Here is a 14,833-nt window from a genome sequence, read left to right as displayed (position 1 = left end):
TAATGTTGCAGTTTAAAAACTGTAGTGTAAAGCACCCTTCTGGCAAGACAGTGATGGAGTGAATGATGGTGAAAGTTTTTCTTTTTCGGGCCACCCTGCCTTGGTGGGAATCGGCCAGTGTGATAATAAAAAAAATAATAACCACAACAAAGTTGATTTTTTTCTTCAGATTTAAAAAAAACTGGGAGGTGGGGGGAGGGGTAAGAGTAAAAGTGATAACTGAGTTATCCTGGGATACAAGCTTTTCAGGATTCATAATTTGAATAGAGTTTTCTTCTACTTTTACTGTACAGGATACAAACAAAACAATATTTCTGAACAGCAATAGTATCTGATAATTTTTTTTTCCTCTTTTCTACACATTTACCTTCAGAATGATACACAGTACACAGATGAGACTTTAGAAATCATGAACAATGAATTGCTATTGTGGGAGTTCATAATTCTGGGTGAGTACAGATGTGATATAAAGTAGAGATTTTCAAGAGGAAACTGAGTCACTACTTTTGCTAAGTGCCAGATCAACTAACATGGGATGGTTATGTTGGCTAATGAGCCATCAACAAGAATAGCCTAGTTGTACAGGCACTGCCAGGCCTCAGACTAGGATGCAAGGACAGAAACACTCAAAACTGGTCCCAGGTATGCTAAGAGCATAATTTCCACAAGAGATTCAAAAGGTCTTCTCCCTCACATGAAATCTTAGAGCTGTGAAAATGTAAACTTTCTAAACAGTAATTTTTGTTAATAAAACTCAATCTAGATATACAAAATTCACTATGGAATACTGTGAGAGATTCCAAACCATATCAAACAAATGTTATAGACTGTTCTGTGTAGCTTGTATTATGCATTCACTCAAAAACATAGTGAACCCATTTTTATAAAGTCTTTGTGCAGTTGTGTGTTACAATATGAGAATTTAGAGAAATGGAATAAAATATCGACATGATGGAACAAGACTCACAAATGCAGTATAATGCGAAATATCAAAAAAAGGGTCACATTATTCTAACCATTTGCAATCCAAACTTACATCAACGTTTTACTTTTCCTGCCTTCAAATTTAGCACAACAGGACTGAACGGCCTAGATATGAGAGAATGGGTCTGTGTACTCAGTGCGCACAGTACGAAAAACATGGTAGCACCTGTTGGTTTCAGCATCAACTTGGATCAACATCAAACAAAAATGATCCTAAATGGATGAACAATAGATTAAAATATCTGATTGGTCAAAAGAGAGGCATATATAGGCAAATCAAAAGAGGAGAGGGGCAATTAAGAAATCGATATATTCAGTTAAAGAGAGAAATAAAAAAGGGAATTAGAAAAGCAAAAAGAGATTATGAGGTTAAAGTTGCAAGAGAATCGAAGACTAACCCAAAAGGATTCTTTCAGGTATACAGAAGTAAGATCAGGGACAAGATAGGCCTACTCAAAAGTTCCTCGGGTCAGCTCACTGACAGTGATAAGGAAATGTGTAGAATTTTTAACACATACTTCCTCTCAGTTTTTACACAGGAGGATACCAGCGATATTCCAGTAATGATAAATTATGTAGAACAGGACGATAATAAACTGTGCACTATTAGGGTCACAAGTGACATGGTCCTTAGGCAAATAGATAAATTAAAACCTAACAAATCCCCAGGCCCTGATGAACTGTATGCAAGGGTTCTAAAGGAATGTAAAGAGGAGCTTAGCACACCTTTGGCTAATCTTTTCAACATATCACTACAAACTGGCATGGTGCCAGATAAGTGGAAAATGGCAAATGTGATACCTATTTTCAAAACAGGTGACAGGTCCTTAGCTTCGAACTATAGACCAATAAGCCTAACCTCCATAGTGGGAAAATTTATGGAATCAATAATTGCCGAGGCAGTTCGTAGCCACCTTGAAAAGCATAAATTAATCAACGAATCTCAGCATGGTTTTACAAAGGGGCGTTCCTGCCTTACGAATTTATTAACTTTTTTCACTAAGGTATTTGAGGAGGTAGATCATGGTAATGAATATGGTATTGTGTATATGGACTTCAGTAAGGCTTTTGACAGGGTCCCACATCAGAGACTATTGAGGAAAATTAAAGCACATGGAATAGGAGGAGAAATTTCTTCCTGGATAGAGGCATGGTTGACAAATAGGCAGCAGAGAGTTTGCATAAATGGGGAGAAATCAGAGTGGGGAAGCGTCACGAGCGGTGTTCCTCAGGGGTCAGTGTTGGGCCCCCTGCTGTTCACAATCTACATAAACGACATAGATGAGGGCATAAAGAGCGACATCGGCAAGTTTGCCGATGACACCAAAATAGGCCGTCGAATTCATTCTGACGAGGACATTCGAGCACTCCAGGAAGATTTGAATAGACTGATGCAGTGGTTGGAGAAGTGGCAGATGCAGTTTAATATAGACAAATGCAAAGTTCTAAATGTTGGACAGGACAATAACCATGCCACATATAAACTAAATAATGTAGATCTTAATATTACGGATTGCGAAAAAGATTTAGGAGTTCTGGTTAGCAGTAATCTGAAACCAAGACAACAGTGCATAAGTGTTTGCAATAAAGCTAATAGAATCCTTGGCTTCATATCAAGAAGCATAAATAATAGGAGTCCTCAGGTTGTTCTTCAACTCTATACATCCTTGGTTAGGCCTCATTTAGATTATGCTGCACAGTTTTGGTCACCGTAGTACAGAATGGATATAAATTCTCTGGAAAATGTACAAAGGAGGATGACAAAGTTGATCCCATGTATCAGAAACCTTCCCTATGAGGATAGACTAAGGGCCCTGAAACTGCACTCTCTAGAAAGACGTAGAATTAGGGGGGGATATGATTGAGGTGTATAAATGGAAGACAGGAATAAATAAAGGGGATGTAAATAGTGTGCTGAAAATATCTAGCCTAGACAGGACTTGCAGCAATGGTTTTAAGTTGGAAAAATTCAGATTCAGGAAGGATATAGGAAAGTACTGGTTTGGTAATAGAGTTGTGGATGAGTGGAACAAACTCCCAAGTACCGTTATAGAGGCCAGAACATTGTGTAGCTTTAAAAATAGGTTGGATAAATACATGAGTAGATGTGGGTGGGTGTGAGTTAGACCTGATAGCTTGTGCTACCAGGTCGGTTGCCGTGTTCCTCCCTTAAGTCAATGTGACCTGACCTGACTAGGTTGGGTGTATAAATGGAAGACAGGAATAAATAAAGGGGATGTAAATAGTGTGCTGAAAATATCTAGCCTAGACAGGACTCGCAGCAATGGTTTTAAGTTGGAAAAATTCAGATTCAGGAAGGATATAGGAAAGTACTGGTTTGGTAATAGAGTTGTGGATGAGTGGAACAAACTCCCAAGTACCATTATAGAGGCCAGAACGTTGTGTAGCTTTAAAAATAGGTTGGATAAATACATGAGTAGATGTGGGTGGGTGTGAGTTAGACCTGATAGCTTGTGCTACCAGGTCGGTTGCTGTGTTCCTCCCTTAAGTCAATGTGACCTGACCTGACTAGGTTGGGTGCATTGGCTTAAGCCGGTAGGAGACTTGGACCTGCCTCGCATGGGCCAGTAGGGCTTCTGCAGTGTTCCTTCGTTCTTATGTTCTTATGTTCTTATGGCAAACCCCCACGATTCATTCACACCCTGTCGTACTAACACTCTCTTATTCTAGGAAAGTAATATAGAACCCAAGTTTAGTGGATTAGAGACCAATGTGGCCACTAATGATCAAGGAATTAGTGCAAATATTGATGACAACCCAGATGACTCCTAGCCCATCACCTCTGGGGTGGCCAGTGTGGCCACACCAGACCCTCAGCCAAGCACCTCTGGGGTGCCTAGTGTGGCCACACCAAACCCTCAGCCAAACACCTCTGGGGTGGTCAGTGATACTACTCAGAGGCAACCATGCAAGCGGAAATTATCATTTTCTCGCAGTTTTGGTGATGACAATAGTGGAAGTGATATAAGTGATGATGAGATTGATTTTATGCCCTTAGAGGATTCTTCAAGTGACAGTGATGTACATTATTCCCCAGTGAAGTGTACCTTTAGGCAGCGTTGCCTACTTTCATGCAGTGTGCCAAATGCAGTCCCCAAGGGTCGCAGGTCACAATCAGAAACCTCAGCCACTGATAGTGAAACCAATAATGAAGGAGAATATGCAGGGAAGAAGGCGGCGGCGGCGGTGGCCGCCGCCACCTGGGCCACATGGTGAAGTGGGTGGGAAGACAAAGGACAACCCGGTACCCCCTCAACCAAGTGCTGCCTCCACTCCTGTCCCTCCTCCTGCTCCCCCATGCCTCATGCCACAGGTCCGCCCTGCACAATCAGACCATGAATGGAACTGGACAGAAAGTACAACATTCATGTCACATCCTTTCGATTTCAATGCCGGTGGAAATGCCATCCTCCCAGAATGTCCCATCATGAATGAGCCTACAGAGTCAGAGTATTTCCAATTATACTTTGACGAGCCCATAATGAACCTAATTGTCACCTAGAAGAACAATTACTTCTGCTATATAATGGACAACACAGAGGTTGCAGAATCACCACGGCTATGCAGGTGGAAAGATACAACTGTGGCCTAAATGTTATTCCTTGGCACTGTGATGCTTATGCCTGATATGTATAAGCAAAATATAGCACAGTACTGGTCCACAGACTACTTCCTCAGTACTCCAGTCTTTAGTGACCTCCTTTCCAGCAACAGATTCACACAGTTGCTATGAATGTTGCACTTCTCAGACAGGAATAGGGCCAACAGAAATGACCTACTATATAAAATCTGGGCCAACAGAAATGACCTCCTACACAAAATCCAGGAAGGGTTCATGTATATGAAGCAAAAATCCAGTGCCTACTTTTATCCCTTCAAGAACATTATTGTTGACAAGGCCTTGATTCTGCTCAAGGGACGAATGTCATTCAAATGATAAATACCGAGCAAATGTAATCGCTTTGGTATAAAACTTTTTGATATGTATGACTGTGAGAGTGGCATAGTGTTGGATGTTACTGTCTATACCGGGAGATACAGACTCAATGATGCCAGGCGGATGTTGGGTATTTCCAGTGATGCTGTTCACAAGATGGCAAGCGCCATACATTCTACACTGACAATTGGTATACAAGCCCTGCGCTCACTGATTTCCTCCATATGAATCATACCGATATATGTGGAACAGTGAGAAGAAATAGAAAACACATGCCAAGGTTCAGTGGAGGCAGTGGTGAGGGTGTAATACAAGCATTTCATGCCAATGACATCATGGCACTGATGTAGCACGACAAACAAGACGTGACGTTGCTGTCGACCTTTCACAGAAACGAGATGGTACAAAGTGAACAGGGACACGAATGAACACATTGTAAAGCCAGCTGTTGTCGTCGGCTATACAAACAACATGTGACTAGTCGACGAGTGTGGCGTGATAATAGGGTTCATTGACTGTGTGCGTAGGAGTCACAAGTGGTACATGAAAGTGTTTTTCAACCTTGTAGACACTGTAATGCTCAATGCCTTCAATGTGTATAAAATAAAGACTGGAAAATGACTTTATTATGCAGAATTCACCCTCAATGTCATAGAGCAGATAGTACAAAGGCATAGTACCACATCTGTACCTGCCCTTCAACAGCAACCTGTCCCCCAACCACAACCAGTGGGGAAAGTGCCGTACTGAATCCTCGCTAACTGTTACTACCTGATACAAATACCATCTACCCCAAAAAAGTATTCCCAGCAAAATTGTGTTATGTGTGCTCATAGCACAAAGCAACCCCAACAGTGGAAGGACACATGATTCATGTGTCAGCAACGTGGGGTGACATTCTGTATGAATCCGTGCTTCATGAAGTATCATACAATCCTGGACTTCTAGAAACATAACTGGGACCTGTAAATACCTTGTATACATTTGTAGACAATAGTATGTGAATGAACCAGGTGTACAAATTCACCTATTAGTGTGTACATGCGTGTTAGTGACAGTATGGTTAATAATTCCTTACATAATATTTGTGTCTGAACAACAACTGGCTATGAAATCAAAAGATGTACTAAAAAATATAATTATCATGCCATAAAAACTGAGAAAATTACAAAAAATTTGGAAAAAGCAAAACGATGTTGCAACATTTCTGCCCAAAATGCCCTGGCATGATAGTAGCTTTCTTTGTACTTAACAATTCAAAATGGTAAATACACATTGTAACCTTCCAAAGAAACAAAATCTTTGTCTTTTGTCTTTCGTCAAGTGGCAGCACTCCATGCTGCTGTAATGTGAGTGCCTAGCTCCAACTTTGCAGCCTTTTATCTCACTAAGTACTGACCCTAATTTTTTTTTATTTTATTACACGTAGAAAATTGCCCTCTTTTTTTTTTTTTTTTTTTTTTTTTCAAAATATTTGGAGCACTAGCAGTGAAAATACAGATCAACGCTTGGACAGTTAACAGGTTGATGTAGTTCTACTAATTGACCTATTACTAATGGAGGAAATTTTGGTTACTGACAAAATTCCCTTGTCCCAATTCAGCACTATTTCTTTAATGAAATCATCTGAAATTTTTGTGGTTCCGCAGGAAATACACTTGTCTGTTGTGCAAATTATTATTTATCAACATAACAGCCATAACAACACAAGAGTAATAATAATAATAAAAAAAAATAATAATAATAATAATAATAATTACATGACCCAGTGGTAGTTACAGTCTCACTACTATCAACAACAATTATTGCATGCCCAGAGCACCCTTCTATCATTTAGCCTAATCTTAATAATAAATACTAATGAAGGAAGTGATGGAAGAGGTGGATTGCTAGCAGGTAGATTGCTAAGAGTGAGGCAGTAAACAGTGACCAGCAACTTTGCCACCTAATGCTGTCATAAGATAAGATTTGTTCAGATTTTTAACCCAGAGGGTTGGCCACCCAGGTAAACTCAAGAAAATCTTTGTGTCATCAAGGACTATCTGTCTTATCTCTATTGGGATTCTTTAATCTTGTCCCCCAGTATGTGACCCACACAAGTTGAATAACACTCACACACCTACTCACTGCTAAGTGAACAGGGACAGCAGGTGTAAAGAAACATACTCACTGTTTCCACCCATGCCAGGGATTGAACCATGGACACTTAGTGTATGAGGCGAGTATGTTGCCAACCAAGCCACAGGACACCATGTCATTGTTCAGTGCAAAATTATTACAATTACTATTGCATTATGGCTACTATATATAACATTAAATTTCACAACAAAACAACATGTTTCTTGCACAATTACATCAATTTTGGAAGAAATAGTGCTAAATTGGAACCAGTGATTTTTGTCAACAAGTTTTTTAAAACTTTGTCAGTCATGTTTGTATGAAATTTCTGCTTAAGTATGATATAATAAAGAAACAATTATAAACCTGACCACTATCTTGAAGAAAGAGTACATGTACAATATACATGTATGTTATAAAAACACATTGTTCCACCATTGGTACTTTGGTCATCAATGGATCCCAGATACATGGTGAACACGGAGTTCTACCATTGGTACTTGCCTCAGTCATCACTGAATCCCAGATTAAATAAGTTTACTTAGGTACAGGTACACATTAGTATAATTATCTTACCCAGCAACATATGTTTAAATTATCTAGAATAACCAAAAAAAAAAGTCAGGAAAAGTGACTTATTTCCACTGAGGTCCTTGTAATACCTTATTATTTAAAGCCTAGCTGCAAGATACAGTAGGAGTCAGTCATGATTATAACCTTAAAATTTAAAACATCTAAGTAACTTAACCATGTAAAAATCAGTTACAGTTAAAGGAGATGCATTAGGAATAAAGTGAACTGAGTTATTTACATGAAAGGTGTCCCATGATTCGGTTGGCAACACTCTCGCCTCTGACACTGAGTGTCAGTGGTTCAATCCCTGGCCGGGTAGTAATGTTGGGCATGTTTCCTTATACCTGCTGTCCTTGTTCACCTAGTAGTAAGAGGGTACCTGGGTGTTAGCAGAATGGTATGGGTTGCATCCTGGGAGACAAAACTGAAAAACCACAATGGAAATAAGACAATCCTTGATGACACACTGACTCTCTTGGGTTATCCTGGGTGGCTAACCCTTCCTGGGTTAAAAAATCCAGACAAATGTTATCTTAACATTGGAGAGGATCAGCTTAGAATAGTAGTTACACAAACGTTAACACGGTATCCCATTATTGGTACTTATCTCATTCAACAGTCTTCAGGATACCTGCAGTTTGGGTAGAGGTGAAGCTTCTTGTTGTCGGGTTTGTATGAGTCGCTGATGACTTACACAATATCAAGCCTAGATTCACAGTGTACGGAGATAAGGTGTTGCCCAAAGCTGGGCAATGAAAGAAAAGAAAACAGGAACCTTTTTATAAATAGAAACAGAAACTAGAAGTTCCCAAATACACTAGGTGGACCCCCTTGCCAAGCAGCAGCAAAGAGGGACGACCTCACCTGAGTTCAGCATCCTCACTTGAGTTCAGCATCCTCACCTGAGGTCAGCATCCTCACCTGAGGTCAGCATCCTCACCTGAGGTCAGCATCCTCACCTGAGTTCTGCATCCTCACCTGAGTTCTGAATCCTCACCTGAGTTTAGCATCCTCACCTGAGGTCAGCATCCTCACCTGAGGTCAGCATCCTCACCTGAGTTCTGCATCCTCACCTGAGTTCAGCATCCTCACCTGAGGTCAGCATCCTCACCTGAGGTCAGCATCCTCACCTGAGTTCAGCATCCTCACCTGAGTTCAGCATCCTCACCTGAGGTCAGCATCCTCACCTGAGGTCAGCATGCTCACCTGAGTTCAGCATCCTCACCTTAGCTCAGCATCCTCACCCGAGCTCAGCATCCTCACCTTAGCTCAGCATCCTCACCTTAGCTCAGCATCCTCACCTAAGCTCAGCATCCTCACCTTAGCTCAGCATCCTCACCTTAGCTCAGCATCCTCACCTTAGCTCAGCATCCTCACCTTAGCTCAGCATCCTCACCTTAGCTCAGCATCCTCACCTTAGCTCAGCATCACCTTAGCTCAGCATCCTCACCTTAGCTCAGCATCTTCACTTTAGCTCAGCATCCTCACCTTAGCTCAGCATCCTCACCTTAGCTCAGCATCCTCACCTTAGCTCAGCATCCTCACCTTAGTTCAGCATCCTCACCTTAGTTCAGCATCCTCACCTTAGCTCAGCATCCTCACCTTAGCTCAGCATCCTCACCTTAGCTCAGCATCCTCACCTTAGTTCAGCATCCTCACCTTAGCTCAGCATCCTCACCTTAGCTCAGCATCCTCACCTTAGTTCAGCATCCTCACCTTAGTTCAGCATCCTCACCTTAGCTCAGCATCCTCACCTTAGTTCAGCATCCTCACCTTAGCTCAGCATCCTCACCTTAGCTCAGCATCCTCACCTTAGCTCAGCATCCTCACCTGAGGTCAGCATCCTCACCTGAGATCAGCATCCTCACCTTAGCTCAGCATCCTCACCTTAGCTCAGCATCCTCACCTTAGCTCAGCATCCGCCTTTCCACCAAAACCGTTAAAGAAGTACAAGCAGAGCTAAAAAAATAAATAAAAGGAGCTTGTACATGTACTTGTAGTAAAAAAAAAAATATTAAAATTGAGCCTAAGAAACATGTCCTCCTGTAACGTGCGACAAGATAGGGGTGAGAATCAAGGGAAAAATATACACATATGTTAAACTATGCATGATAATTGTATTTATGTGTACATGTGCCAATATAAACTTACTGAAGGTTGGTGCAGAAGTCCTCAGAAGTAAACATTGTTGTTGTTGTTGGAGTTATTTAGGGCTACCAAAATGTACGCTTTATTCAGCTCTTCCTCCCGGAGACGGGCTGGATGATGTTGCCCAAATCTCTGTTGGAATGAGAAAGGATACAAAGCTTTCTCCGGGAAGAGAATTATTATAACTATAATAAAAATAAGCACTAAACCCTCCGGAAAGAGAAAGAGAAACAATAAATTCCCAGTTTGGATCTGGTAGATTCCAGGCCTAAACACAGGCAAAGGAAAGTGCTTTGCTCATTGGGCAAACACGTCTTCAGCAACTTTGCCCTAATCTGAACTTATCTGGACTCTTGTCTAAACCCAGCAGAGCCAGACACATCCACCTTGCACAACTGCAGAGGGTTAAAAATAAAGCAGGCTTTCAAAGGACTAGAAAGTAAATGTTTGGTGTTACGACCAGTTGCATAGTGGACCACATGGATCCTAATAGAAATCACTTCGACTTTCGGGCTATCATAGGTAATCTATACATATGCTGCTATGTAGGATAATTTATGTAACTGTATTTATGACACATAACATAACATAATATCTTTGTTTCTACAAGTACATGTACAAGGTATACAGACCATAGCTGACATCAATAACATACTACTGTATAGAAAGTCACTTGTTATGCAGAGCATTTCTCGCAAATTAGGTCAGTTTTGTCCCAGGATGCGACCCACACCAGTCCACTAACACCCAGGATGCGACCCACACCAGTCCACTAACACCCAGGTACCCATTTTACTGGTCTCAGACCAAGCCCTGGGGGCGTTGACCCCTGAAACACTCTCCTGGTAAACTCCAGGTCTATGTTCACCCATCGGTGAACATAGACCTGGAGTTTACCAGGAGAGGGTTTCAGGGGTCAACGCCCCCAGGGCTTGGTCTGAGACCAGGCCTCATGGTGGATCAGGGACTGATCAACCAGGCTGTTACTGCTGGCCGTACGCAAGCTGACGTATGAACCACAGCAACTAGTGTAAAGAAACACACCCTAGCCGGGAATTGAACCCAGACCCTTACCGTGTGAAGCGAGAGCTTTAGCCACCAGACCGTGGGACACTGTGCCTATACCTGAATAAACTTACTATGCTTTTTTATTGTGCTGGTTGAGCGGTTAGTTTATTGTACAGCCCAAACACAGATGCCATTCTCCAGGTTTAATCCAGCACACTGTAGAACCACTGACAGTAGCAAAAACAAAAAAACAAACAAAAAAAAAAAACACTAAATGAAGCCCTGTCTTAGCTGTCCAATAACCACTAGTTGTGCTGAATGAGTGGTTATTTATTGCGCACTCGCACAATTAACAAACCGCTTATGCCTGGAGTTTACCTGGAGAGAGTTCCGGGGGTCAACGCCCCCGCGGCCCGGTCTGTGACCAGGCCTCCTGGTGGATCAGAGCCTGATCAACCAGGCTGTTGCTGCTGGCTGCACGCAAACCAACGTACGAGCCACAGCCCGGCTGATCAGGAACTGACTTTAGGTGCTTGTCCAGTGCCAGCTTGAAGACTGCCAGGGGTCTGTTGGTAATCCCCCTTATGTTAGGACAGTGTCAGCGTGCCTCGTTGTGCTCCGGGCTTTCTGGTGTTTTCACGGTCGCTCTTACGTGCTAGAACTTTAATTTGTGTCATCAATCCTATACGATACATCCCTCTAGCGCCTGGAACCAATCTTGGGCGGAAAACATTATATACTGAGTCAAAAAAGGAGAATTAGTGTGCACTACCTAGCAGAGTTTACTGCCAGAGGGGAATCATAGGCCTGTGTCCCGTGTGAAAAAAATATTAATAATTGAACTTTGTGTCATAGGAAAGAAAGTCTCCCTGAAAACATTGAGTATACATAGTGTATAGTGTATACTACAGTGGCTCCCTAGTATATTGATGATAAAGGCTAAAGTGTCATTTGAAAACAGGTGAATTTGTAAATGAAGTGATAAGCCTATAGAGGCAGGTGCCAGAAGTCGCCAGAAACTTACCACAGGCCAGCTGTTTTTAATAATCTTCCTGGCCTGCTAGTGTACTCGCATATAATCTAGTGATACCAGTGAATAGCAGAATACAGAGTTGTAGTAGCAACTAACCAGTATTATAATGGTACTTAGTGGAGTGGAGTGACTTTCATTAGTTTCTTTTTCTTGAAATACCAGACATACTGTGAATTTCATATAACCTGCAGTTACCAGCGGTCGCAATATACACAACGAGAAGCAATTATTACTACAGAAAAAGCGTCCTTCCTCCAAAATTTGCACCAGTCAACTATAGTGATAATATAGCATTTATTGTGGTGGAGACGGAAAAAAAAAAAAAGAGAGAAGCTAGATACAGCGATTGATAAACAAGGGTGGAGGTCGACCGTTCGTCATTGTAGGAGTGCCAGCAGTCACCGGCTCTTCAACACGCAAGTTATACTTTTGTATCAATCAAATCACATATTACTCGGGTAGATAATTTCCAGTAGATCCTTCATGTGTTAGCTCAAATCACCGACCAGTATGGTTTAAATAAGTGACCCACTGATCAGATCAGATAGACTGGTCCGAACCCTTGACTTGTCCGAACCCTTGACTGGTCCGAACCCAGGACTGGTTTCAAACGGTTTCATTGTGCACTACCTAGCAGGTTATTAATAGAATATTCAAGAGGTTGCTAGTAGAATTGCAGTTAATCAACCATTCAAATCATTATGAAGCTGTGTGTAGTCTGTGGTCAGTCAAACAAACGGGCTTCCACATGCATAAATTGTCATTTCTGTGGAAATTGGTGTCACGCCCCTTGTGCAGATATCCAAGAGCTAGCTACAAGCAGTATTAAAACAGGGAAGTGTTTTTGGGTATGCCCAAATGAGATAAATCTGTGGACTAAAATCACAAGGGTATTAAAAGAGGTCAACATCAAAGCTGCTTTCACAGAAAACCTGGAAGCTTTCTACAACAGATGGGAACATAAAAAGTCCGGGCTGAATGGTACTGCCCTTGATACTGGCCATGTAGTCAGAAACTGTAAGGCTGGAGATGATGTCCTGGTAGTCAGTAAATGGGGGGCTGATAGTGCTGTCCTGGGAGACAGTAATGGGGAAGCTGGAGGTGCTGTCCTGGGAGACAGTAATGGCAAAGCTGGAGGTGCTGTCCTGGGAGACAGTAATGGCGAAGCTGGAGGTGCTGTCCTGGGAGACAGTAATGGCGAAGCTGGAGGTGCTGTCCTGGGAGACAGTAATGGGGAAGCTGGAGATGCTGTCCTGGGAGACAGTAATGGGGAAGCTGGAGATGCTGTCCTGGGAGACAGTAATGGTGAAGCTGGAGATTTTGTCCAGGTAGTCGGGAATTATACGCAGGAAGGAATACATATAAATCACCTCATAGGGGACAGGAGCCATAGTAGGGAAACAAGTGTAGTCAAAGATAAGATAAAACCAATATTGCAAAACTAGAAATACCGCAGGAAATAGCAAACAAGAGGACTCCACTAGCAATAGTGAGGATATATTACCAAAAACAACTGGTGGGAGCTCCATTGTTGGTGCTAGGGAGGATAGAAGTAAGACAGGGAAACATGCACCAACAGGGAATACAGTCACAGAAACCCAAGGCAAACGGAAACCAAGCCTGTGCACATACTATGCACTCGGTATCTGCTGGCATGGGAAATCTGGAAAAACAGATGGGACGTGCAACTATGACCACCCTAGGAAATGCCATGCCCATATGACAACAGGAAAATGCAAACTCCCTTCCTGTAAGCTTTTTCACCCTGAACTGTGTACCTCTTCAGTACAGGAAAGACTGTGCTATAACTTAAATTGCCAGGCATACCATCTAAAGGGGACAAAAGGATACAAAACATCCAGGCCATGGGAAAACCTGGGTAGCCACAGCCACTCAAGAGGGAGAGGTTTTTTAGTGCCAGGAAGGAAAAAAAACTGGCAGGAAATGGCAGAAATCGTACACCAAATCCAGTCATTCCTGGAGTGGAACCACAGTCGATGGCCTCCACTCCAAACCAACAGATACAGATACTAATGCCGGAAAAAAAATCCCCCCCCAGTACCAACAATACCACCAGTCCGATAACATTCTTCTTTGCAAATATACAGGGTCTAAAGCCAGCAACAAACAACAAAATACCTTTCATCCGTGGACTGCTTGCAGAGGCAAAGGCAATGTTCGCGGCTTTCACTGAGACCCACATAAAGGATCACTTGGACAACGAAATATGGATCCCAGGTTACAACCTATACAGATGTGACAGAGTGAACAGGCAAAAGGGGAGAGTTGGCCTGTACATTGCAGAGTCACTTGTTTGCACAGAACTGCTAAATGCCTCAAATGATGTAGTGGAAGTTTTAGCAGTAAAGGTCGAGAACCAAAACCTAGTCATTGTGGTAGTCTACAAGCCTCCGGATGCAACATCCCAGCAATTCCAGGAACAGCTGTTAAAAATTGACCACTGTCTGGAAAACCTTCCAGCTCCTGCACCCAACATCTTGCTCCTGGGGGATTTCAACTTAAGGCACCTAAAATGGAGGAATATAGCAAATAATATTGTTGCAGTAATAACACCAGGAGGCAGCTCTGATGAAAACTCACACTCACGCGAGCTTTTAAATCTCTGCACAAAATTCAATTTAAACCAGCAAATAATAGAGCCTACTAGACTGGAGAATACACTAGACCTCATCTTCACTAACAATGATGATCTGATAAGAAATATCACCATATCAAAAACAATATACTCAGATCACAACATAATTGAGGTTCTGTCATGTATGCGCGGAGCCCCAGACCGACATAATGAGATTAGTCACGAGGGAGCATTCACCAAATTCAACTTCAATAACAAAAACATAAAGTGGGACCAAGTAAACCAAGTCCTAACCGATATAAGCTGGGAAGATATACTAAGGAACACAGACCCCAACTTATGCCTAGAACAGATTAACTCGGTGGCACTCGATGTATGCACAAGGCTTATTCCTCTAAGAAAAAGGAGGAGTAGA

At 42.1% G+C, this 14,833-nt stretch overlaps 1 protein-coding gene across 5 annotated transcripts in view; it reads right to left on the bottom strand.

Annotated features, from left to right (window-relative positions):
- The window catches only part of LOC138854698 (zinc finger protein 271-like), a 43,605-nt gene extending 33,723 nt beyond the window's left edge, over positions 1-9,882 (bottom strand). The window contains exons 1-3 of one of the 5 annotated variants that reach the window (XM_070099422.1): positions 9,785-9,846; positions 9,540-9,592; positions 7,872-7,994 (exon numbers count right to left, since the gene is read on the bottom strand). The gene's annotated coding sequence lies outside the window, so the exon portion shown is untranslated. Of the gene's footprint in view, positions 1-7,871; positions 7,995-9,520; positions 9,593-9,784 lie in introns of all 5 variants that reach the window. The other 4 variants (XM_070099427.1, XM_070099424.1, XM_070099425.1 and 1 more) reach the window with 4 other exon arrangements.
- Positions 9,883-14,833: the final 4,951 nt, after the last annotated feature.

This window comes from Cherax quadricarinatus, chromosome 67 (genome assembly GCF_038502225.1).
Source record: "Cherax quadricarinatus isolate ZL_2023a chromosome 67, ASM3850222v1, whole genome shotgun sequence".
Taxonomy (NCBI): Eukaryota; Metazoa; Arthropoda; class Malacostraca; order Decapoda; family Parastacidae; genus Cherax; species Cherax quadricarinatus.
This window is presented reverse-complemented; position numbering and strand designations above follow the sequence as displayed.